This window comes from Nycticebus coucang, chromosome 20, assembly GCF_027406575.1.
Source record: "Nycticebus coucang isolate mNycCou1 chromosome 20, mNycCou1.pri, whole genome shotgun sequence".
NCBI classification, from domain to species: Eukaryota; Metazoa; Chordata; class Mammalia; order Primates; family Lorisidae; genus Nycticebus; species Nycticebus coucang.
In genome coordinates, this window is record NC_069799.1 from 19,683,598 (window position 1) to 19,706,678 (window position 23,081).

The following is a 23,081-nucleotide window of genomic DNA, read 5'->3' on the forward strand; positions in this document are numbered from 1 at the left end:
ACCCTCAATGAATCCCCAACAATTAAAAAAAAAATGTATCTAGCCCCAGCCTGCCAAACAACAAGGACAACTATGAACAAAAGGTAGCCCGGTGTAGTGGTAAACACATGTAGTCCCAGCTATTTGAGAGTCTAAGGCAAGAAAATCGCTTAAGCCTAAGAGATTGAGGTTGCTGTGAGCTATGATGCCACCACACTCTACAAGAGCAACAACTTGAGACTCTGTCTCAAAAATATAACATAAAATAAAGGAAAGTTGAGAAATTAGAGAATTCACAAATTTAACTATCACAGTTCATATAAAGGCAATGTTGAAGTTAAATTACATGAGTTTTTGATATATTTGGGGGAGATTCTTAAGTGTTCTGATAAAATTTATTGACTATACTTTCTGCAGAATATTATTTGAAAACTTCATTGAATCAAAAACTATAAAGCAGAAGACATATGCCATCTATTCGAAGTGTCTGGGGATTCCTGACCCAAATACTAATACTAATTGCTCACTCTCACATTTTGAACAGAATGCTAAAGCAGTGGTTCTCAACCTGTGGGTTGAGACCCCTTTTTAACAATGAAAATACAACTTAGCATTAGGAAGGTTGAGAATCACTGTGCTAAAGAAAAAAAATTGTTTCGAGGCACACTTTTATTCTGTTGCCCAGGTTAAAGTGCCATAGCATCAGCCAACCACAACTACCTCAAACTCCTAGGTTGAAGTAATCCTTCTGTCTCAACTCCCCAAGTAGCTGCGACTACAGGCAACCACCACACTGCCTAGCTATTGTTTTTTATTTTTAGTAGTGAAAGGATCTCTCTCTTTTCAGCCTTGTCTTATACTCCTGGACTCAAATGATCATCCCACCTCATCCTCTTAAGAGTGCTAAGATTGTGGAGTGAGCCACCATGCCTGCCTTAAGAAAAATATATATATATATATTTTGAAACATAGCCTCAAACTGTCATCCTGGCTTGCTTGCCCTGGCATCACAGCTCATAGCAACCTCCAAGTCTTGGGCTTAAGTGATTCTCTTGCCTCAGCCTCCCTAGGAGGTGGATTGTTTGAGCTTAACCAGTAGGAGTCCAGTCTAACAACAGTGAGACTACATCTCTTAAAAAGAAAAACTAGCCGATCATTTCAGCAAGCACCTGTAGTCCCAGCTGCTTGGGAGGCTGAAGCAAGAGGATTCCTTGAGCCTGAAAATTTGAGGTTGCCGTGACTATGACACCACAGAACTCTACCCAGGGTGACAAAGTGCGACTCTGTTTCAAACAAATTGTAAAAAATTAAAAAGAAGAATAGGGCCAGGCATGGTGGCTCACACACATAAACCCAGCACCTGAGAGGCCAAGGAGAGAGGATTGCTTGAGTTTCTGAGTTTGAGCAAGAGGAAGACTCTGATTCTACAAAAAAACAGTAAAAATATTAGCCAGGCCTTGTGGAGAAACCTGTACTCCCAGCTACTTGAGAGGCTGAGACTGAAAAATCACTTGAACCAAGATGGTTAAGATTGCCATGGCACATTGGTCTGATGGCAACACAGTGAGCCTTTATCTCAATGAGAAAATAAACATAAGAAATGAAAACAAGAACAGAGGTGCCTTTATATAACAAGAGAAAGAAATCCAGGCTTCCCAGAAATTATTTCCAATTAAGCTGAGATTCCCTAATCATGTTGCATTGTTTGGTTTCCACCTTCAACTTTGGACCTCTGAACAGTGTTCTCTGCTTAATTCACTCCAACCTACCTGGGTGCTTGACCACTGTCTGGTGAGTCTTCACCTTCCAGGGTTCTTTCCTTTGCTCCAGACAGGTGATGAGCTCTGGCTTAGAGATGGCAAGCCCTGTTTCATTAGAAAAAAAGGATAACATGATACTTGGGCTTCACCACTTAACAATCTAGTACCTTTGTAGAGTAGAGGACACAACATTTTAGAAAACCTAAAAGAATAATCTAAAGATAGAGCTTTCTCACAGAAAATTTAGAATAGTTTAAAAGCATTTAAAATGCTCCACTACTACCCAGTAGTATGGAAATAAAAATTGGTTCTAGAAACTAGCCTTAAAGGGATGGGCAACCATTCTAAGCCTCTACATTTTTGAAATTACCATCAATGTAGGGAAGGATATAATGCTAAAATAACATCTGAAATATTTCTTTTCTATACCAAGAAGTTATGTTTTCCTTAGAAATAACAATCTGAAACTAATACAATCAAAGAAGAATCTCCACGAAACCCACCTACAGAGAAACAATATGAAATGCTTAGTGTACAGTTAAGAAATGTGTATGTAAGTTATGCTCACCAAGGAAGACCAGGTGACTGTAGGTCTCTAACATGACATCCCGATACAAATTCTGCTGAGCAGGGTCCAGGCAGTCCCACTCATTCGTAGAGAATTCTATAGACACATCTCTGAATGTCAACAATTCCTGAAAAAGTAAAATAAAAAACTAAAAAAAAACAATATTTATCATGACACTATGGGAAGATTTAATTTCATTTTTACATAAATGAGTGGGTGAGAACTTTTTTGACTTACATGACTGAATGGTAGTATGTAGTAAGTATAGCAGAGAGATACTCCCTCATGTGCTCTCTAACACTGAGGAAAGAGGAGGGGATAACATCCACAACCCCAGTGTAGATACTGTGCTTTTTAGCTTTACAATGCAAAAATCAGGCCACCAGTACAGGCATTTGGACTCTTGCACCTACTTACATCATGCACTATATCCTGTGCGTATTTCTTATGTGAAAATATCATGGTGAGGTATATGGAAGCCCTAAGATTTTAACGTGTGCAAGCATGAACTGGAGATCTTGTCAAATGAAGTTTTTTGTGTTTTTTTTCTGAGACACAGTCTCCCTATATCACCCTTGGTAGAGTGCAATGGTGTCACAGCTAACACCTCTTGGGCTTCAGTGCTTCTTTTGCCTCAGCTTCCCAAGCAAATGGGACTCCAGGAGCCCACCACAATGCCCAGCTATTTTCTTCTTGCAGTTGTCACTGTTATTTAGCTGGCCTGAGCCAGGCTGGAGCAAGCCAGCCTTGGTGCATGTGGCTAGTGAGTAACCACTGTGCTTATGGGCGCCAAGCCTTAAATGCAGTTTTTTATTCAGAAGATATTGGGTGAAGCATCATTTTTGAATTTCCAAAAAGCTCAACAGGAAAAGCCAATATTTCTGTCCCATTTTATCACACGAGACTGGATTTATTCCAGTTGAATGTGGACCCAATAAACAACCATTAGAGCCATTATTTTCCAAACAAGGTATAAAACGAGAATCTCAAAAGGTACATATGAGTTGATACTCTCCCCAAAGTACTTAATCATATTCTGATAAAAGCCTCTTAAAAATTTTGTTTTCAAAGTTGAAAGTACAGGCTTGGTGCCGGGAGCCAAAACACCTCACAAAAATGCCCTTTACTAGCTTGCTTGATTTGCAGTTTTACGAACAAACTTTCTCAGGAATTCAACCGTAACAGCAATGGTACTTTCCGCTTGCGTAACTCCCCAGGTATGCACTCCCCGCCTTAGGGACCTTCTGCTAGTAATTTTCCAGAAACTAGCCCCCTCCCCACCCTGCTAGGAACAGCCCTTAGTTACTTCCTCGTTTGTGTGCTTATTAGCCCAGCCGAAAAATAAACTCTTCGGAGCTTGATCAGACTCTTGACTTTCTCTCATTCTTTCGTGTCTCTTGTCCCCCCATTCAACTGACCCCCTTTGTTCCCTAGGTCCCCACTGAATTCCCTGTGGGTTGGGGCAATTGGCTCCCAATGTGGGGCGAGGGCACGGGGGTCTCATCGAGCGTTGCTGCCAGTAAGGGTACCCTTATCATTGGATTGCCGCAACATGAAGGTTGTGAGTGAAAATCCGCACTGTAATCTCCGCGCCACAAGAAGGACGTGCATGAAGATCCGCACCGCGATCGCTGCAGAATTGCCCACCTGCGAGTCTGATCCATCAAGGTAAGAGAAAGCAACAAGTTTATGAGACAAACGTTAAATGAAAATGACTTGTTTATTCAGGGACTCAAGGAGTCCCTCAAGACATGAGGAACTCGGGTAAAGAAAAAAGATCTCTATAAATTTTTTGTTTTTATTGGTGATATCTGTCCTTGGTTCCCCCAAGAAAGCACTATTGATGTTCTGAGATGGACTAGAGTCCGTGATTGTCTAAAAGATTATTATAACATTCGGCCCCGAAAAAATCCCTGTTCAGGCATTTTCCTACTGGAATTTGATCTATGATATTTTAAAAAACTTACAACCAATGGCCTGATGTCCAAGAGGTTGTTAAAGAAGGGGAGAAGGCGCTTAAAGAACACTCCAGACCACTCTCAGCCTGCCCTTCTGTTTCTGTTCCTATGCCTGAGCCTGACACTCCCCCGATCCTGAACCTCCCAAACCTCCTGTTAATTTCCTATACCCCTCACTCGAGGAGCCCCCTCCTGACTTCCTCTCCCCCAAAGAAACGACCACCCAGGAAGAGGAAACCGCTAAGTATCACAATTCTGACTGGCCTCCCTTCCCCTCCGTCCTAAATCATCCCCCTCCCTATGCTTCTGCCCCTCCATTTTGTGCTCTGATCCTAGGCATAGACACTCCAATTGAAAATGTCAAACGCAAATTATGTCAAGAGGTCTCCTCCCTTCAGGACTTACTCCAAACAAGGAAGGAACATTTAAAACTCATTCAAGAGTTACCTGCTTTAGAATTAGAACTAAACCCCTCCTCACTCCTATATTCCATAAACAGAGCTCAAAAGAAAAACCTTTAAAGGCGCTGCACGCCTTTCCTGTAACTAAAATTAAAGGGGACTCCCCCTTCCGAATCAGGACCAAAACCTCCCTCCGACGGGGATGACCACCTCTCGGCAGATGACGCCTCGGATAATGACCACGAGGCCTCCGACTCAGACGCTGAAAAAACTGAAACTGCCGATCAGCAGTATCACCACTTGAATTTCAAGCATGTTAAAAAATTAAAAACTGCTGTGTCCCTCTATGGCCCAACAGCCCCTTTCACTATATCTATAGTTGAATCTCTGAGCGAGCGGTGCCTCACCCCAAATGACTGGTTCTTTATAACCTGCGCCACCCTGCCTGGAGGCGATTATGTCCTCTAGAGAACCGAATATACGGATAACTGCAAAGAAACAGCAGCCCATAATCTTGAAAATAAAACCTCCAAGAAATGGACTAGGGATAAACTCATGGGACATAGTCCCTATGATACTAACATTACACAAGCTAAATTTTCCCCCGGGCTCCTGGCCCAAATACAGAATGCTGCCCTGAAGGGATGGAGAAAGCTCCCTCCCAAGGGATCAGCAACTACCTCCTTGGACAACATTCGACAGGGCCCTGACGAGCCTTGTAGTAATTTCATCAGCTGCCTTACAGATTCAGGTGAGAGACTTGTGGGCCAGCACGAAAATGAAAGCGAGTTCATCAAACATCTCGCATTTGAAAATGCAAACCTTCATGTCAAGCTGCCATAGGGCCTCACCGCAGCGGCAAGATCATTTCTGATTATATTAAACTTTGTGCAGGTATCGTCACCGCTCACTCCATGGGACTCACTATTGGGGCCGCCCTTAAAGAATTCGCTCAGGGAAACAACCCCAAAACTTGTTTTAATTATAAACAACCAAGACACTTTTCTAGAGACTGCACGGCCCCTAAGGCCGAACGACCCATACCCCCCTCTCTTTGTCCACGATGTAAGCGAGGCAAACATTGGGCGTCCGAATGCCATTCAAAAACAGACACCCAGGGCAATCCCTTACCTCAGAAGCAGAGAAACTTCCTACGGGGCCAGCCCCTGGCCCTCCAATGGGAACAAACCCCTGGGGCTATCAGGTTTGTCCCCCAAAACCCGCCCCCTCAAGTCCAAGCCTCCTCTCCCTCTCCCAAGCAACTGCCGGCAGCGCAGGACTGGACCTCTGTTCCTCCACCGGCGCAATACTAACACCTGAAATGAGCATCCAAATCCTCCCTACTGGGATTTACAGCCTCTTGCCCCCCAGCACTTTTGGACTTCTTCTTGGCCGTGCCAGTACCACCCTGCAAGGCCTTACTATTCCCCCCGGCATCATAGATAACGATTACGCCGGAGAAATTAAAATACTTGCTTCCGCCTCCCTTGGCCCTATAACCATTCACCCCGGCCAAAGAATAGCTCAGCTAATACTACTTCCCCTCTTACCCTCCAACCATTCTTATTCTCTAAAAACTCGGGGTACTCAAACCTTGGTTCCTCTGACGCCTATTTGGTCAGACAGATCACACAAGAAAAACCCCTCCTTAAGTTACAATTAAACGGCAAAAATTTTAAAAGATTACTTGACACAGGGGCAGATGCCACAGTAATCATGGGTAAACACTGGTCCCCTTCCTGGCCCCTCACTACTTCCCTAACCCATCTCCGGGGTATCATCGCCCAAACCTCCAACCCCCAACAGAGTGATGAAACTCTCACATAAACAGACGAGGAAGGCAACACTGGTACTGTCCAACCTTATGTTGTGCCTGGCCTCCCAGTCAATCTCTGGAGCAAAGATATCCTTGCCCAACTAAGACTAATTATGTGCAGTCCGAATGAAACCATCACCCACCAAATGTTAAAACAAGGGTTTCGCGCTGATCAGGGATTAGGGAAATAGTCCCAAGGAATAAAAGAGCCCATTCAAATAACCACAAATCTTACCCATGCTGGACTAGGCATCGAAAATTTACCCTGATGGCTATTGACCTTCCTGTACCCCATGCTGATAAGATTACTTAGAAATCCAACGAACTGGTGTGGGTCGATCAATGGCCATTAACTACAAAAAAATTAACTGCAGCAGCAACATTAGTACAGGAACAGCTTGCTGCCGGCCACATTGAACCTACTACTTCCCCTTGGAATACTCCTATTTTTGTCATAAAAAAGAAATATGGCAAATGGAGACTACTGCAAGATTTAAGAGAAATAAATAAAACAATGCTTTCCATGGGGGCTTTACAACCAGGTCTGCCTACTCCCGTAGCTATCCCCGCTGGATTTTATAAGATTATAATTGACCTCAAAGATTGCTTCTTTACCATTCCCTTACATCCCGAAGACAAAACACGTTTTGCATTTAGCTTACCAGTAACTAATTTCAAAGGACCCATGCCTCGCTTCCATTGGAAAGTTCTACCTCAAGGCATGGCTAATAGCCCAACACTGTGCCAAAAGTTTATAGCCCAAATTATTGACCCTTTTTGAACATTATGGCCTGCTATCTATATAATTCATTACATGGATGACATCCTTTTAGCAGGAGCAGATGCTTCCCAAGTACTCCTATGTAGTCAACAACTCTCAGAGAAATTAATAGACGGAGGCCTCCAAATTGCCCCAGATAAAATTCAATTAAAAGACCCCTATTATTATTTAGGATTTAAGCTCCACCATCAGAAAATCACCACACAAAAACTCCAATTAAAAACCAGTCATTTAAAAACCTTGAATGGGGCAGCACCTGTGGCTCAAGGAGTAGGGTGCCGGTCCCATATTCCGAAGGTGGTGGGTTCAAACCCAGCTCCGGCCAAAAACCACAAAAAAAAAAATATTAAATAAATAAATAAATAAATAAAATACCTTGAATGATTTTCAAAAACTTTTAGGCGATATTAATTGGATTAGACCTTATCTCAAACTTACCACCGGAGACCTCAAGCCCCTCTTCGACATCCTTAAAGGTGATCCTAACCCTTCCTCCCCATGCTCCTTACCACCTGCAGTGATAACAGCCCTAAAAACTGTCAAAGTGGCCATCCAGAACCAAGGGGACACTTTTATCTCTTATGACAAACCCTTCTCATTCATTATTTGTGCCACACCTCACACCACTACTGGAGTATTTTGGCAACATGGTCCTCTCTTATAGACCCATCTTCCCACTTCCCCTTCCAAGATTCTTGTCCCTTATGCTACCTTAGTTGCCAGCCTTGTCCGTTTAGGACATGAACAAAGTCGTCAGTTCTTCGGTAAAGATCCTGACAGGTTAATGTTACCCTATACAAAAGACCAGCTAAACTGGCTCTTACAAACCACAGATGAGTGGCCAATTACCTGTTTATCTTTTTCCAGTGCGATTGACAATCATTACCCTGCCGACAAATTACTCCAATTCAGCAAAATTCACCCTTTTATTTTTCCAAGAATAACTTCCCCTCAACCACTTCCTGAGGCATGCTTTGTATTTACCGATGGCTCCTCTAATGGTCTTGCTGCCTACACCATAGATGGACAAACCACCACTATCCAGGCTCCTTTTAAATCAGCACAACTTGTAGAACTTTATGCAGTGATTCAAGTCTTCTTAACCTTAACTAATAATCCTTTTAATCTATATACTAATAGCGCTTACATTGCTCATTCGGTTCCTCTCCTATATTAAACCCTCCACCAATGCCACCCCCCTTTTTATCCACCTCCAAAAGTTAATCAACTCCAGAAATTACCCCTTTTATCTTGAACACCTTCACGCCCATTCTGATCTCCCCGGTCCTCTCGCCAAAGGAAACGCTTGTGCTGATGCGGCCACACACCTCACCTTCCCTATTTCTGTAGTCCCTATTGCAGAAGCCCAGCGATACCATGCCCTACACCATTGAACACCCAAACCCTACGGCTAGCTTTTAAAATTACCGGAGAACAAACACAACAAATCATTAAACAATGCCCAGCCTGTGTCACCCTACTACCTTCCCCTCATATAAGTATTAATCTCAGAGGTCTAATTCCTAATGACATATGGCAAATGGATATTACACATATCCCTAAATTTGGCAATCTCAAGTACTTGCATGTAACTATAGACACCTTCAGTGGATTTATATTTGCTACCCTCCATACTGGAGAAGCCTCCAAAAACGTTATCGCCATGTCCTTAATTGTCTCTCAGTCATGGGCAGACCTAAAATCATCAAAACTGACAATGGCCCCGGATACACTGGAAAAAATTTTCAAGAGTTTTGTCACCAAATACAAATTAAAAATATTACTGGCATACCTTAGCACCCTCAGGGACAGGGCATCATTGAACATGCTCATCAAACCCTTAAAAATACCCTCCACAAATTAAAAAAGGGGGAATTATACCCCACAAAAGGATCCCCCAGAAACATTCTTCATCATGCCCTATTTGTCCTTAATTTTTTAAATATGGATGCCCAGGGCAAGCCTGCCGCTGACTGCCTTTGGCACCCAGAAACAAATAACAATTATGCCACAGTCCTATGGAAGGATCCACTCACCTCAAAATGGAACGGCACAGACCCAGTTCTTATCTGGGGCCGAGGATCCGTATGCCTATTTGATACCAAAGAAAATGCAGCCAGATGGCTGCCTGAAAGATTAGTAAAACAAATTGATAACAAGTCTAAAATCCAGGGAGAAGAACCTCCCTGAGATTATCTTTCTTCTTTCCCTTCCAGAACCACGGATTTCCATCCATGATGCTGCCTTATCTCCTGATCTTCTGGGCCAATCTGTTCCAGCAGTCATCAAGCCCTTCGCTTGTAGATTTACAAAAACAAAAATTTTCTTCTGAGGCAAACGAGTGGTGGAAATCCTCCATGTACTCCTTACTCATGCCCCTTGCAGGTCCCCTTATTAGCTTGCTATTAATAGTCACCCTTAGACCCATTGTTCTTAACAAAATCATGAATTTTATCAAATCTCGGATTGACTCCCTGGCATCAAAACCCATTCAAGTTCATTGTCATAGACTCGACCTTGCAGACGGGGGTCTCGCCGAACCTAACAACGAAGATATTCCTCCAGGATCCGCATAAGCACTCAGAGCTATGCACATTGACTCACCACCATATGTGAGTACAACCTGGGTACCTTTTTATGGGGTGCAATAAAGACACTGCAGAGGGAAGGCATAAATAGCCTCTCTGAGTCCCTAGGAAGCAAACCTTATTTGCATAGAGGTTAACGTCCTAAAAATTTCTCCTCTCCTCCCCAAAAGATGCTCAAACTTATCATGTGGTCATTATGCCCACGGGAGGAATCAGGTCAATACTTCCCCCCAAAAGGTTAATGCCCTCTCCTCAACGCCGATAACTGACAGACCCCAACAAAATTAAAAACTAAAAGGGAGGAGATGCTGGGAGCCAAAACACCTCACAAAAATGCCCTTTACTAGCTTGCTTGATTTGCAGTTTTACGAACAAACTATTCTCAGGAATTCAACCGTAACAACTTTGGTACTTTCCGCTTGCGTAACTCCCCAGGTATGCACTCCCCGCCTTAGGGACCTTCTGCTAGTAATTTTCCAGAAACTAGCCCCCTCCCCACCCTGTTAGGAACAGCCCTTAGTTACTTCCTCATTTGTGTGCTTATTAGCCCAGCCGAAAAATAAACTCTTCGGAGCTTGATCAGACTCTTGACTTTCTCTCATTCTTTCGTGTCTCTTGTCCCCCCATTCGACTGACCCCCTTTGTTCCCCAGGTCCCCACTGAATTCCCTGCGGGTTAGGGCAGCTTGGTGCCTGTAGCTCAGTGGCAAGAGCGCCGGCCACACACAGCGAAGTTGGTGGGTTCAAATCCAGCCCAGGCCTGCTGAACAACAATGACAACTACAACCAAAAAATAGCCAGGTGTTGTGGCAGGTGCCTGCAGTCCCAGCTACTTGGGAGACAGAGGCAAGAGAATCACTTAAGCCCAAGAGTTGGAGTTTGGTCTCAGCTGTGACACCAAGGCACACTACCCAGGGTGACAGCTTGAGATTCTGTCTCAAATAAAAAAAAGCTGAAGGTACAGATATCTGCCCTCTCTTCTAATCTCTAATGCTATCTTTAAAAACTCTTCTTTACCATCCTAGAAAGCAAGGCTTTTATAATACTTCTGATTTTGAGAATTTTGAGTTACTTTAGGCAGTTCATGCCATCTTCTGTAAAATTGCACGTGTGTCACCTTACTTTACATAGCACTGTGGGGGCTTCTGGACCGAAACTGGACTGTACTTAGTCCCCTGCTTTGCTAATATCCAATGACCCATCATCATCCGCACTGGGTAATAAGGAATCCACTCATTTCCATTTAAAATAGGCACAAAGGGAACATTTGCAGAATTGCAGAACATAATTTTTTTTTTTTTTTTTTTTTTTTTTTTGCAGTTTTTGGCCAGGGCTGGGTTTGAACCCGCCACCTCTGGCATATGGGGCCGGTGCTCCACTCCTTGAGCCACAGGAGCCGCCTTTTTTTTTTTTTTCATAATTTTTTATAAACATAAATTCGTGATGAAAATTCTCCACTGCATATGGAAATTTGGATGGAGAGAAGGCACTGCTGTATACGGAGGGGAGGAGGATTTCTCAGCGCCTCTTCACTATTACAAGAAAAAGGACAAAAGCATATTTGAAACAAGCTCATTAGGCAGAAACTTCACAAGTAGCGAAGAAGATTTCCAACTTCGAAACGCGAGATATTGCAGGAGAAAGGCAGTCACAACCCTGCGTTAAGACACATTTAGCTGCGAAGCATCTAGTTCTTTCTCTTTCCCTACATGCCCTTGATTTCCTTCTCAGGTGAGATTACCCGGATATATATATTCCACCTGCATCCTGGTAATATGGCTTTGAAGGCATCGGCACAGCCCCTTCACCTGCTCCCACCACATCCACAGGCTGAGAAAACTTGAAGCAAAAGAAATATATATATATACATCTCTACCCTTTCCTGTTTGTTATTACAGGAGACAATCAGGAAAAAGGAGCTTTCACATAGAGACCAAAGTGTGACTTTCATATTTCTAGCCCTCAGGTGCCCTCCCCTGCTATTAATTTCAGCCATGACAATGGAATGCTGGTGGTGCTGTCCTGTCCCCATAAAGCACAAGCAGGGTAGGCCCTGTGACCTCCCTTGGGAAAAAAGGCTCAACACATTTTAAAACTCTCATGCTTGACACTGGCCTAACTTTAACATTACATGGGGGTAATAATTAAAATCATGTGGATGACACAATCCAGACTAATAGAATCTGTGGGAAGGTAGAATCACAGATGATGGCATTTCTTCAAACTGGCCATGGACTCCTACCTGGAAGCCTGGGCTGAGAACCACTCAGGTAAGCATCGCCTCCCAGACTTTACTAGGCACACAAGGCATTCAGTATCCTGGGCCCCTCTAAGTATGTGATCCTGCAAGAGCAGCATTTACTCTATGTTGAAACAAATACTCACTTTTTTTTTTTTACAATGGCTATTTATGTCCTTGTTTAAGAATTTCAGAAATGGGTGTTTAGCAATTAACCATAGAACCAAGATTGAAGAACACCCTGTGAAAAAAAATCCTGAGCAGTTAACCTCCATTTCTGTCATTGTCCTGCAGACTGCCAGATGGCAAGTAACATTTGCAACAAGCCAGGGGGACTTACACATAGAAAGCTCCTGCACAAAGTTTCCCAAGGTCCTTTCCCCCTTTACCACCTTTTGGTCAGCTGAGGAACATGAGGTGGTCTTTCCAACATTATTCATCCATCTCCCCATGTTGCTCTTGAATAAACTGCATTTTCTTGCAACAACTCTTGTACGTTGAATTTGGCTTTGGAAATGAATTATAAACCTTGGGTTTGCCTCAAATTTTCCTGGTTTTAAGTGGGTGTATGAAGTGGCTTCTTTGACAATTTCACATATTGCTAGTGTGACTTCTCCCAGACTATAGTAACACTCAGCTGGAGAAAGTAAACACAGGATAGAGTGCCTTCTGCTCAACACTTCTATTTATTTAATTATTTTGAGACAGAGTCTCACTTTGCCACCCTCCGGAGAGTGGGTGCAACCAAAGCAACCTCCAACTCCTGCGCTGGAACTATCTTCTTGTCTCAGCCTCCTGAGTAGTTGGGACTACAGAGGCCAGAGACGGGGTCTGGCTCTTGCTGAGGTTGGTCTCGAATTCCTGACCTCAAGCAATCTACTGCCTTCAGCGTGCTACAGTGTGAGCATTACGGGTGTGAGCCACCTCGCCAGCCAACAGCATTTATTTATTTATTTTTGCCCAACACTTTTGTAATAACACAAATCCTCTTTTTTCGGGAAAGACCACCCACCACAATCGTGAAACATAGCATTCTATGCCCACCCTTTAAAGTTTCTAGAGCCAATAGAAGGAAGAAGTACCTGAATAAAAACCTGAATTAAAAATTGCAAACTGTAAATTTGAGTCTTGGTCACATGTGGATGCAGCTAGGGCCCTGTATACATACATAGAAAGTAGGGAAAAGAAAAAATGGGAAAGTGGAAATTCTTTTTTTTTTTTTTTTGTAGAGGGACACTTTATATCCCTCGGTAGAGTGCCATGGCCTCACACAGCTCACAGCAACCTCCAACTCCTGGGCTTAAGCGAATCTCTTGCCTCAGCCTCCCGAGTAGCTGGGACTACAGGCGCCCGCCACAACGCCCGGCTATTGTTTGGTTGTAGTTTGGCTGGGGCCGGGTTTGAACCCGCCACCCTCGGTATATGGGGCTGGCGCCTTACCGACTGAGCCACAGGCGCCACCCAGAAGCGGAAATTCTTAGGTGTACTCGATGCACATTTGTGATCCAGCTTGAGTTTCTATTCTCATACACTCTGGATCAGTTGCAAGTCTAATAATATCAATTTTACAAAGAGGTGGTCAAGCCATACATAATGCTTTGTAAATGTTTTGTGAAATTTTTAAGTCAGAAACTCAAGCTGTTGCCCTGGGTAGAGTGCAGTGGCATCATAGCTCACGGCAACCTGCAACTTGGGCTCAAGCAATCCTCTTGCCTCAGTTTTTCTATTTTTAGTAGAAATGAGATCTCATTTTTTTGTTTAGGCTAGTCTCAAACTCATGAGCTCAAGCAATCCACCCACCTCCACCTCCCAGAGTGCTAAAATTACAGGCGTGAGCCACCACACCCAGCCTGTTTTGTGACATTTTTTTAACAACTATTTTGTAAATTAAGATACAACACAGAGCTATAATTTTGCATTTTCTTTATGTATTGCGACTTTAGGGGCACTTTTTGTAACACTGTGTATTACAACTGCTCAAAAATAGATACTGAAAAAAGGCAGATGGACCATTGTGGCTTCATTATTTCAGACACCATGCACTTTGTTGTACAACTGTGTGCAGTAACAGGTAGGCTGAGATGAAAAGTGCCCCCTAGAGTAACACTCCATGGGACTCGTCTGTGTTTATATCATATTTGGTAACTCTGGATGGTGTGTAAAAATACTTTATAATTACAAAGAGAATTCTTTCCAACTCCAAAATAGCCTTCAAAATGGTAGACAGAAAAAGAACTGCTACATTACACAATGAAAACAAAGTTTGGGGTGGCGCCTGTGGCTCAAGGAGTAGGGCGCCGGTCCCATAAGCCGGAGGTGGCGGGTTCAAACCCAGCCCAGGCCAAAAAAAAACCCACAAAAAAATAATAATAATAAAAAAAAGAAAACAAAGTGTGATGTTCATCTCAGAGATTGTAAAGATCAACGAAGTCACCATAATTAGTCCTCACTGAAAATACTTGACAGCACCATGGGTTATATATAGCTCACCCTAAATTCACCTTACAATTGGAAAGACCTTTTGTGTTTGCACTGTATTATATTCAAAGGACAGAAAAATTTTCATTTGTCTACATGATGAAAGATCGTTTCAAATAAGGAGCCAGGGGCACACTAACAGGAGGTCCTGCAGCACAACAGGAACTCTGACAAAGGTCACAATCTCCTGGACTATTTAGATTTCAAAGCAATGAGTCCTGGGCCCTGGAGAAAGACAGATCTGAATTTGAAAAGGAGGTAAGAAGATTATTTATCTGGTAAAATCATGTACTTATATTTCAAAGGCAGAAAAAAAAATGCTTACATACAAAATTTTCTAAATTAAAATCTTTAAGAAAAGGGAAAAGAGCAAAATCTTTATATTCAAATTCAGGTATTAGTCTGCTGGTATTTTGAATTTCCTTTTGCTCTTACAACAGACAGGTCTAGGGCCACTTCCTTGAACTCATGGACATAATTTCAGGAGACACTGACAGCCACCATAGAGACAGCATGAAAGAGAGTTTTTGGAATGAAAATAATCAGAAGACAGGAGCTATCAAGAACCCATGAGAGGGGCAGTGTAGAGTTTGTTCAAGTATTGGTTGAGCCATTGGCCTGTAAAAGAAACTAAAAATCTTAGGACCAAATCTTTTGCAAAAGCAGAGGTCAAGCCCAGAGGGTAAGTCATTTACGACCTTTTTTTTTTAAAGAGACAGAGTCTCACTCTGTTGCCCTTGGTAGAGTGATGTGGTGTCACAGTTCACAGCAACCTCCAGCTCCTGGACTTAGGCTATTCTCTTGCCTCAGCCTCCTGAGTAGCTGGGACTACAGGTGCCTGCCACAATGACTGGCTATTTTTGTTGCAGTTTGGCCAGGGCAGGGTTTGAACCCACCACCCATGGTATATGGGGCTGGCGGCCTACTCACTGAGCCACAGGTGCCTCTTTCATTTAAGATCTTTTTTTTTTTTTTATAAGAATAGTTAGTGCTAACAACATGTATCATCCAGAACCTCAGGAAATTAAATTCTTTGCTGGGTGCCCATAAGGAAAATCATGTAATTGTACCTCTGGCTCTGCAGGCTAAAAAGTCTGTTTCACTCCGTACTAATACTGTTTTTTTGTAAGTTTATCTTCCCAAGTGTATGACAGAGACAAGATCAATTCTTGTTGGACATATCCAAGGACATCTACTTATAACTGATTCTTCCTTCACTCTCTTTTTCTGTTCAGACATTCACCTTATCCTATGTAAAATGTAACTTTTCTAAGCTTCACAAGAATGTAACCATTTTCCCTCAGTACCCATAGCTTCAGTTCTTTTTCCCTCTGTATGCCTTGTCATGTTTAAGTGCCACAGTTCCCAAATGCCCCTTAACAACAATCAAAGATCCATCTGTAATTTGTGTGTTTTTTTTTTTTCAGGAATGTCTACAAACTTTGTCTTAACAAAACGGCCCTTGATTTCTATCTTTGCCTCTGTCACTTCTTTGGTGTGCCAGTGCTAGTGGTAACTGCCCAGGCTGGGACATAGGCAGGCTTTTTTCTGTTCTATGCAGGCAGATTAAATTATTTATCATTGCTGGGGCGAGCAGCATGGCTGAGGAAGGGCCATGTTGCTGATACAGATTCAAGGTCAAAGGCAGGGAATAACCCAGGAGTCTGCTGGGCACTGGTGTGGGGAACTAGAGAACGCTCTGGAGGAGTAGAGGAACTGTGGGCTGGATTCCAGAGGGTAGAGCCCTGCCTGGGAGGAGTATGCGCACATCACTCTCTAGTGTGCAGGTGCATAAAAGGATGAGAATCACCTGGATGCAGCTGGATGGGCAGAAGAAATCTGACCTTAACGATTCTCTCCTCTAAACCCACAGTATCCACTGACCCCAGGAGGAGAAGGGGAATCACTACACAATTTCTAGTGTGAAAGCCAGTGTGCCAGAGAACACACTCTCCCTTCCTGTGACAGTTGAAATCTCCCTCCATCCAGGGCTTCTGTGATGTCTTTCTTTAACAACACTTGTGACAGAAAATTCACACACAGTCTGCTGAACAACAACTAATATTTCAATAGGAATTGTACCTGCAAAATTCAATTTTGATACCACCCAGAGTTAACATATATCTCACAAGTTCGGGTCTTGGCCCCACCACACTGGTCTCACGTCAGATGACAGTGGGTAGACTGGAGGTCCTTCTATAATTTTGCACAACTGCTTGTGAATCAGGGTCTCCAATAGCCCCATTTACAAGTTTAATAATGTGATAAGAGTACTCACAGAAGTCAGCAAGCCACATTCCTTACATTCACGAATTTTATACAAAGTAGACCTCTCATAAAAATCTACATGAAGTCTGGGTGCAGTGCCTGATGCCTGTAATCCTACCACTCTGAGAGGCGAGGGTGGGTGGATTGCCTTGAGCTCACAGGTTCGAGAGCAGCCTGAGCAAGAGCAAGACCCTGTCTCTAAAAAACAGCCGGGCCTTGTGGTGAGCACCTCTACTCTGAGCTACTTGGGATTCTTAGGCAAGAAAATCACTTGAGCCCAAGAATTTGAGGTTGCTGTGAACTATAACACCATAGAACTCTACCAAGGGTGACAAAGTGAGACTCTAGTTAAAAAAAAATAATAATAATAAAGGCTATATGAAAAGACATGTATAGGGCAAAGGAAAGTGCTGGGAGATGATGGGGTTTATAATTCATCCTGGGAAGTAGTTGTAATTAAAGAAATTTCACGTCCTAGCCAGACCTTATTGCGAAGACCTGTAATCCTAGCACTATTGGAGGCTAAGGGGAGTGGATTACTTGAGCTACAGAGTTTAAGACCAGTCAGACCAAGAGTGAGACCCCCATTTCTACTATGAAAACTAGCCATTGTGGTGGGTGCCACTTAATTGGGAGGCTAATTCAAGAGGATAACTTGTGCCCAAGAGTTTAAGGTTGCTGTGGGCAATGGGGCCACAGTACCTCAGGGCAACAGAATGAGGGTCTATCTCAAAAAATAGAAAAAAACTTTCCCATCCTCTATGTTCTCAAGAACAACTCACTGCAAAAATCAACCAGTCTTATTATTACATGATTATCTTTATTTTACCTATGACAGACCCAGGCAAGGACACTGAAAATTCCTATTTTTTTGCTCATAACCTGAGCTGAACAGTTCTGTCTTCAGCAGTCTAAACAAAATACTCTTTCATTAAGTTTCTCTCCTTTTCCCAGCACCTGAAGTTTGGCCAATTCTGACTTTAACATCTAACCACTATTTAGGTCCCTACTATGAACAGGCTAACTTCAAGGAGAAACATTTCCTGACCTAGCAGATGATTTCTCCACCTCTATTCTGCCCTCATCTCCCACTTTTTTTCAAAACTTGTTTGCTCTTCTCTATGAAAGAAACCCGTTGAGTGTGATGCTTCCAGATCGTATACTTGGAGCTTTCCCCAAGCAATACTTCTTTACAATAAGGAAAAATTTATTTTGATGGACAATAAGATGTAATTTCAGGCTGGGTGGCCATAGCTCAGTGGTTAGGACACCAGCCACATGTTCTGGGGCTGGTGAGTTCTAAGCCACCCTGGGCCTTTGAAACAACAACAACAACAAAAATAGCCAGGCGTTATGGCAGGCGCCTGTAGTCACAGCTACTACAGAGGCTGAAGTAAGAGAATCACTTGAGCCCAAGAGTTTGAGGTTGCTTTAAGCTACGAGGCCACAGTATTCTACCAAGGGTGACAAAGTAAGAATCTGTCTGAAAAAAAAATGTAATTTCAAATTTTTACTATTAAATAATGTCTAGAAGCACCCCCAGAGCAAACCACCTAAACCTTCAGGAAGGGCATCACATCACCCCACACTGTCATCAACCACATCTGCCTTTGGGTCCCCAGCTGTCCAGGGCTCTTCAGCTCCTCTCAGTGCAAAGGGCTCCTCCTATGGCTGGTGGGAAGAGGCTGTGACCCTGCAAGGGAGACATCCTAAGTCCTCAATGACCACCATTTTCAGAACCAAGATTGACATTGGCTTAGTCCCTGGAATCAGACCTTTGGTCCCCAGACAAGGTTGTTCATTAACTCTTGAATGAGAAAATCTCAAGTGTTTAAAAAAACAGCAAAGTCCTGAAAACTCAGTGTTGATGTCAATAGTATGGATGAAAATTATAATACACTTACATTACTTATGTCAGCACAAACAGCAAAATTATCTATTTTCCCAGACAATAATGATGTCACTTAACTATTCAGTCCATGAAAAAAAATCATTTAGGAACCAATCATCTGAGAACACTTCTGGAAGTTTGCAAGTCCCCTTCCATAGTATTTAACATTAAGCTTCACTCTCCAGATGACAGAAAACAGAACAGAGTGTTAACTGTTACAGGTTCTCCACTCTGTCTAAGAGAGGAACTGATGTTTTGTGAATATTTATAATTCACCAATTGATCTACCACATTTTCATGTGGAAATGTATTCATTTTTATGGAACCATAAAGCAATCCACGCTTTGTCTCTTTCTTCTTTCTGGTATCATCGCAAACTTAAGCTCTGAGTTATAATTGGAAATCATCCTCAAACAATAAGAGATTACAGAACCTAACAAACTCACTAAGGAAGAAAGCAAAAGTGATTTTATTTTTATGAATTAATAAGTGACTAGCTATTTCATTCCCTTTTCTGAACTCTACTTCTGTCTTGCCTCATCAGGGGAATCTTTTAATTCTTTATGTTCCGTTGATGAATTACATTTTACAATTAATGAAAAATTGAAGCTGAAAAAAAGAAAGAAAACTTTTCAAGGCAAAAACTTCAGAAAGTGTCAGTCAGGACTGGAATACAGAGATCATTCACTCATCTTTCAAGTAAGGTCACCCCATACCCTCAATGCTTCCACCCTCATTCTCTTCACAGAATTGATCAATAGCCACCCTCCCAGGAGAAACTGCACTGTGGCTTTGAATGCACCACGAAGTGTGCGTACTGGGTTCCAGGTATTCCTTTTTTTCTTGAGACAGAGTCTCAACTCTGTCACTCTGGGCATGGTGTCATGGCATCATAGTTCATGGCAACCACAAACATCTGGGTTCCAGAGATCCTCTTGCCTAAGTCTTCTGAGTAGCTCACAATACACAGATTTATACCGCAATGCCTGTGTAGTTTTTCTATTTTTAGTAGAAAGGGGGTCTTGCTCTCATTCAGGGTGGTCTCAAAATGCAGATGCTCAGGAAATCCACCCACCCCTTCCTCCCCGAGCGCTAGGATTATAGGCATGAACGACCTGGCCCAGCACTGTGTAGCAGGTTTCAAACTACCTTACTGGGGGAATGGGTTACACTTATCCTTTGGGATAGTTTTCCTACCTTGAAATATCTGAGAATTCAGAGGGCAGAAACAGAAATAAGTTTTACACTTTCCCCTGAATACCAGTATCTGAAGAGCTGAACAGTAATGTCTCCCAGAAATGAAAATTGAGGCTGGTGTAACAAAGATTAAAGTTACAAAGGGGTAGCTGTTTACATAAAGGGTATACTATGAGAGGACTCTCAAACTGAAAGGTATTCACTTACACCCCTGAGGAGCTCTAGCCCCATACTTGCTATAGGGAAGAAATCTTCAAGACCCTGAGAAAAGCACAGCTATTTGGGAGACAGGGAGCAAAAAAAGCAGACCAGAAACCGAACTGCATGATTACAGCAGCCCCTTTCCCATACTCCTGTAAATCCTAAGGACACTGACAAGAGTATAGTCACCCTGGGAGGACAGCTAGGATAGAAAGCAGGTCAGACACCAAATGGCTTGGTCCCTGCAACCCCCTCTCCACCCTCCTGCAATGCTTCAAGGCTGGTGTTCTTGGGAAGCAGGAGAATCTCCTAACCTGGTCTTGGCTGGCTCTAGAGATAAGACCTCTGTGGAAGATGAACAGCTTGTGCTGAAGGCATTAATGCTAATATCACTCTTGGACACAGAATCATTCACTCTGCAGCAATGACTTCCCTCACCTCTCGTGACCCCTTCCCACATTCCAGCTACACTAATAAAAGTCTCTTGAAGCTGTGTGAGGGGGATGACTTCAGGTCAGACTCCATTCTGCTCTGTTGAACTAAAGCTTATCCTTAATCTCTGGACTGGTCTTCTCACTTTCTTGTGGACCCTGGCCAGATTCTATCTCTAAACCTGTGACTTCAGGATGTGCACTGGGAGAAAATGTCCCAGGGGCTGGAATTTTTGGAACATTCCAGAAAGCATAGATGTTAAAGTCATCTTGAGACAAGTGCCAAGCTCAGGATAGAGAGAAAACAAGGAGTGAGGATGCATTACCCTGTACAGTTGCCAATAGGGAACCTCAATGCAAAGACTTTCTGGTAAGGAGTGTGTCCCTAGGCAAGATAAAAGGAGTAAAGCACAAAGATTGCTACCACCAAGTGTCACAGGATTACTGTCTGCTTTCTTATTATGAAACATGTCGAGAAATTCATAAAACCAAAACTTTGGAAACAATCACCCACTGTTATAAAAGAAATCACAAACAACAAAAATACTGCATCTGTTTGACATGGACAATAAAGAAAAAATAACAATTGGGCAGCGCCTGTGGCTCAAAGGAGTAAGACGCTGGCCCCATATGCCGGACGTGGTGGCTTCAAACCCAGCCCCAGCCAAAAACCGCAAAAAAAAAAAAATAAATAAATAAATAACAATTGATAATTCAAATTAGATGGGAAGTTGGTAGTTAGAAAAATGAGACGGGAACTCAAAATTTAGGATTTAATGCAAGACCTAGAAGAGTTAGGCTGAGGAAACACAGTGGTAGATGTAGACTCAGTTTGCTGTAGTTTTGAAAAATGTAGGGGGAAAACTATTCCCCTGTAGAGTGTTAAAATATTCAGGAGGCCATTAGGCTGACAGGGATGGAGAGCACTGCTTTTCTAAGTAAGAAAACCAAACTTCGCCTTAAACTTATTGTTGTAGGAAAGGTATGATAGAAAGAACCACCCAAACTTCCATGTTTAAAGGAGGAATGGCTTCATTTCAGCTGGCACAGTCACAGTGGACTAAAGTGCCAAAATGGCCAAGCTCTCTGACTGCCTCTGTCTTTTCTTTGTCCTTGGGTGCCCTTCTCATTGCTCAGTTTCCCTGGGCTTTTACAGAAGCAAAAGCAAGTATTGGTTTCAAAGTCCTGTTGCAGGAAGACGAGGCCCAAGGGAGAGAAAGAGCACCCAAACACCAAGTTTATAAGATGAAGGGTTATTTCACCGGCCGGGAGCTTATAGCATAGAAGAATTCCAAATGGCTGTGCTTCCGACTGGTTTGTCCTTTTTATTCCCAATCCACAAGTTCCAACCCATAGGTATCTTTCTCATTGGCCAGTTTGAATCAAGCAGGAGATGCTATTCCAGCCCCCACAGAACTACAGGATTTCACAGAAGTGGAAATTTCCAAGTTCCAGGAATTTAACCTTACAAATTCCCAAGAGCTGAGCTGAGTCACTAAAGAGGACCCCGTGGGTGTATCCTTTTGGTCTCCTTGAGAAGACCTGTTCTCCCAGACCTCACCCTTCTCAGGTATCCTCTCTCAGTCCCACAAAGTAAGTTTGTACAGTTTCTTAAGAGCTGAGTCACTAAGGGGAGGACTTTATAGTAATGTGACCTGGGGGCTTCTGTGAGAAGCCTTTTTTTGAGACAGTGTCTCACTTGGTTACCATTGGTCGAGTGCCATGGCATATTATCTCACAGCAACCTCAAACCCTTGGGTCCAAATGATTCTCTTGCCTCAGACTCCCAGGAAACTGGGACTATAGGCAACCCCCACAAAGCTCGGCTATTTTTTAGAGATGGGGCCTTGTTCTTGCTCAGGCTGGTTTCAAACTCATGGGCACAAGCAATCCACCTGCCTCATCCTCCCAAGTACTGGGATTATATGCATGAACCACAGCACTGTGCAAAGTCTTTTTTTCTTTTACACTTTATTTTTTTCTGGATATTCTCTTCATTTTAAACTGCTAATTGTAAGAGGTTAGTCTTTACAGTGAAATTATAAAAAAAAAAGGATTGATTAATGCTCAGCTGGGGCACAATGTAGGGGTATATGGCACACCTGTGAGGTGAGGGGCACATCTACAACAGGGACTTGACCACACAAACACAAACAATGGAACCTAATCATTTGTATCCTCATATTAAAGGAGGTTTATTCTAAGCCAAATTGGAGGACCAGGAAGTGCAGCCACACCCCAGAAACCTAAGGCAAATGGACTGGAGGCGGTGGGGTTGGTTTGGTTTTACACGTTAGAGAGACAAGGATTACAGGTGAGGTCATTAATTAATACTTGAAAAACATATCTTGGTTTACCCCCAAAGTTGAAACATCCTAAAGGGGGTTCTTACAGGTTGTAGCTGGGTTTAAAAATTCTGTAGCTGGGGCGGCGCCTGTGGCTCAATTGGTAAGGCGCCGGCCTGATATACCGAGGGTGGCGGGTTTAAACCCGGCCCCGGCTGAACTGCAACCAAAAAATAGCCGG